The sequence below is a fragment of the Fukomys damarensis genome, unplaced genomic scaffold, assembly GCF_012274545.1.
Source record: "Fukomys damarensis isolate Sample0158 unplaced genomic scaffold, DMR_v1.0_HiC HiC_scaffold_8, whole genome shotgun sequence".
In the NCBI taxonomy this organism is placed as follows: Eukaryota; Metazoa; Chordata; class Mammalia; order Rodentia; family Bathyergidae; genus Fukomys; species Fukomys damarensis.
The window spans coordinates 10,580,613-10,585,228 of NW_022900920.1; positions in this window are offsets into that span (position 1 = coordinate 10,580,613).

The following is a 4,616-nucleotide window of genomic DNA, read 5'->3' on the forward strand; positions in this document are numbered from 1 at the left end:
GGGATAGAGAAGAGAGAAGGAGAGAGAGAGAGAGAGAGACAGAGAGAGAGAGAGAGAGAGAGAGAGAGAGAGAGAGAGAGAGAGAGAGAATGAAAAGCACCTGTCTCACAGCACATGTTCAAAAAACAGTTCTGGAATAAAAGAAAAAGCAAATTAGTCACTCATGACAGAGTCTCCCTGTTCCTCACTTACATGTAATTCTTCTTTGTCTATGTTCCTGAGATTTTTATGTTAATTTTTTAATCTCAACTTTGTTGGGACAAATAAATTTTTTCATAAAATTCAGTTATTTTTGTAGGAAATTAATGTATTTGTTTTATATTTTTATACTGAGTATATTTGTGAGTATTTTTTCCGGGAGAAAGTTATATAAACCATGAAAACATTTTAGACTTCCTTCTCTCCATCCTCAATGACCTGCAAACAAGTCAAAGCTAAACATCTGCTCTTGAAGCTAAAAAAGAACAGACAATCGAATAATTTTTTATTTTTTTGGCACCGGGGATCGAACTCAGGCCCTTGCATTTGCAAGGCAGAGGGAACCACTGAGCTAAATCCCCAGCCCAGTAGAATCTTGAATGCAAGGGAAAATGTAGACTGTATGACTATGTTTAAACTAGCAGCTGGGGAGGCAGGCATGAGCTTAGGCAAGTGAGCACAGACCTGCAAAATGCAGGCATCTTGACTAGATTCCAAGAGCGGGACCCAGGGAAGAGGGAGGATAGGATTGTGTTACACAGGATCCTGGGGGCAGGGACAGTTCAGCTTGAGCTCTGGTTTCCCAAACAGTGCACAGCCACAGGGGGAGTAGAGAAACCAGCCATCCAGCACTGAGCACAGTCACCTGAGAAAGGGACAGGCTTCAGTGTTGGCTGACACTCCACTCAGCTTCACACTCCGCAAGTCCGGGACATATTCCCCTTCCACAGCACCTAACCTGCTGGAGAAAAGCCTGGATGAGCCAGAGAACTGGGGGCTCGAAACCCTTGCTTCTCTGCCCTCTCTTTGAGTGCTCGCCTTCAGCAAGTGACCCAGTTTCCACTCTTGCAATTCTGTGAGTCTTTTCTTTTTGTGTACCCATCATTACATCTGGTAATTTCCTCTCTGCAATCTTTGCTTGTTCTATTTTCAACTCTCTCATTCTACTGTGAACCTGTTTTCTCCACCCTGCTTTGCGCACAGTAGGAATCTTTACCAAAAGAAGGAACATGCATCCACATCAGTTGGTGTCTAGCTCAGGTCTCTGTGCAGAGCTGGACGGGGAGGTCTCAGAGAGGTACAGATAACATCAGAGTCCAGGAGGTGCCTCTGTCATTCTCCAAGGCAGCAAATCCATCCCTCGAGCTATACAAGTAATTTCAGCCAATGCTCAAAATATAGTTTTCCAAACACAAATCAATTGCCATGGACGCTGACTCCATAATTTCACACACAGATCATTTGACTCAAGAATTTCACAAATGCCAAGGAAACAGTTGACATGAGCAGCAAATTGCTGAGGAGGGACTTCAGAGATGAGCACCCAATCAGGTGATGGTGTGAGGCATTGTCCGTAGGGCAGTTCCTCTGAGCAGAGAATTACCTGATAGCACCGGAAATCACTGCAAGTCTCCACTCCCACACACCCGGAAAATGCAAAAACAATACACGGACAGCCACAAGTACAAAAATTAAAGAAATCTTTCTTCCCAACAATTTTGTCTGCAGCTCTATCATCCAGGGATAAATCAATTTGTGGCAGCTGCAGACAGCCATTTCCCTGTGAGTCCTGCTCAGCTTAACCAGAGAAGCATGTTATAAGTTAAAGGACCTTCATCACATTAAGAACACGAATTTTTCTAACCATAAACTTATTTCACTGGATTCCTGAGCTATAAAGTCACACTACTCTTTCTTGTAAATCAGAGGAGGTGTACCCACTTCCTGATGTACGAATTCGCTAATTTTCCTACAATTAGGGAAAAATGCTAGTTACTACTTTCAAGCCCCAGTGAGGGCACCTGATTGAGCTGGTGTTTAAAATCTGCCTTGACTGCATGCTTTGTGAAGAATGACTCTTTAGAGAAGTAAAGGGGCAAAAATAAATGATTATCTAAACACAGGATGATGAGACGACCTGATGTTAGACAGTGTGTTTTTTTTCCCCCTCAGAATGGCTTTGGTCTTTCTGCACAAATGAAGAATGCTGCGGATTTATGGCACCTAGTAAGAGAACAGTGGAGAGCTGAGGAAATGAATTAAAGGTGCTGGGAAGATCTGTTTAATTCTAGGTACATGGAAATAATCAGGCTAGAACTGCAAGTCAGGACACCAGAGTACTGAACACATCATCACAGAACCTTTGTGTGGTAGGAATGGGAAAACCAGTGGAATTTATGAGTAACTATTGCCTCAATCTCTTTACTTGTGTTTTTCTTTAAAGCAAAAGAGATTTTCAGGGGTCATATTTTCTTATTTTTAAACTCCTGAATATATCCTAAATTCTAATTTTGGTACATATTGGTTTCAATCTTGGGAAATGTACTTTTCACTAAAATCAGCTCTTTATTTAGAGCATTATTACATATTACATAAACAAGCAGATTATTTCATGCTTTGGTTTTCCATATAGATTGTATTTTGTAGGAATTACTTCCATGCTTTTTTGAAAAACACATTGATAGTCATAATTAAAATAAATATAGTATTCATGAAAGACATAAAAGCAATCAGTGTTTATGTGGCCAAAATAGCCCTTTAGCAAGGTTCAGTGCATGTTACGTGCTCAATAAATATTTGAAGAATTAACTTCAAATGAATTAATTCTCAGACTTTGTTTTAAAGATGTAATTTTATTCCTACAAAAACAGCACAACTCCTGTTTCTATCCTTACAGAACAAAAGCAAAAGCAACAACAAAAACCCAAAACTCTTCCTTAGTTTTAATCAGAAGACAGCAAAAATAGCAAAAAAAAAAAAAAAAAAAGTGCTATTTTAGGAGGCTGCAACACCGGAGAGGGGACATTTCCTGTTACAGCAAGTCTCTTCCTTCCTGTCACTCCCCCCCAATTCAGTTTGCAGTAACCAAATAATTCTAAAGGTGAACAAAATGGACCCTTGTATCTAATCATCCTAATGACCCTGGCCTTCATATTTAAAATGTCATTCAGTTTCAGGTTGGCAGATGCTGATAGAAAAGAGCAATAAATAATACTACTTCCATTTGCACACAAGCTCTGCCTGCAGAAGCCACTGGAAAGGCATTTCAGTAGAACACCTTGGGACCCACTATTGGAATGCCACCCCGTTTGATGCCAGGCACCCCACACGTCAGCTTTTAGGAGGGAAGTGAGGAGCAGCTTGCCCAATTGGAGTTTCAGAGGGATTTAGGAAGACAGAATGTAATTACCTGAACTGGAAGCCAGCCAAGACACTAGGGCTGTTTAAAAAAAAAAAAGTCAAGGAAAAAAATAACCTTAATTCTCTTAGCTGATAACAAAAGCCAAATGTGGGCTTCTTTTTTTCCCTGCTTATGATTTGGCAGCATAGGGTATTTAAATCACCACAAAACAATAAATAAAAATAAAACTTCCAAGTGTACAGCAGGCCCTTCTGAGACACATGCCACCGCTTGGTGCAGATGCCTTTGTCCATGTGCTAGGTGGGGAGTAGAGTGGCGGAATGCAGGGTTCATTTGTTTTCACGTTCTGGCTCTGTGCATGCTGGGCTGCAGGTCCAACCTACAGACTGACCAGGTCGAGCACTCCAAAATGCAAATACCTCATCAGAGGCCACGGGAGGGGGTCACATACTGTATTAACTGTTTGAGGAGCTAATGTTTCCTTTCTAAATCTGGGCTTGGTTCAGATGAAGGAAACAAATTATCATCACACCAGAGATGTGAAATTTTATGAAGCTCTTTAGCTGGGAAGAGTTTGGGCCCTTTTTTTTTTTTTTCCTCTCAAGAGGCAAAGAAAGAAGAAGAGAGAATGATTTGCCTCCAAAGGTCTGGAGGTTGTCTTCATGCTTAAAATATTAATCAGTTGGCTACAGAACCTGCTCAGGAGGATGCGGTGCTGATAATATCAGCAAGTGTGCAAGGATGGCCTTCTCAGGAAGATTTGTCATGCTTCTAACTTCGTATAAAGCAGAGGCATCGTCTGGGCACTTTCAAAGACTCACACAGCTATTTGCTTCACTCCCTGCCAGAACAGCCAACTGGTAATGATCTGCTCCTCTGCTAATGGCAGAAGGTTGTCGACACAAAATTTCCAGTTCAGCTATGGTCTGTGCTTTTCCCTGGAAGGGGAAACAAAACTGTCCAATCTGACACCTCAAACATTTGGGGGTAAAATGAACACATGATCCAGGAAGCCAGAGTTATCCTTGTGAAGGTTAATACACACAGAAGTTCAGTCTGCTAATTCATTTTTAAATTAGGAAGGCCATGTCCTTTATACTCTGAAAACAGTAGACACCCATAAAATTAAAGTGGAAAATTCATCATTGTATGTGATTGTTCGTTTCCACACTGTTGAAAACCTCACTCATCGCAGAAAGAGTTTTTTACATTTTTCCAGCCATCTAAGATATCTGCATATGATTGTTAAAGCAAAAAAAAAAAAAAAAAAAAAAAA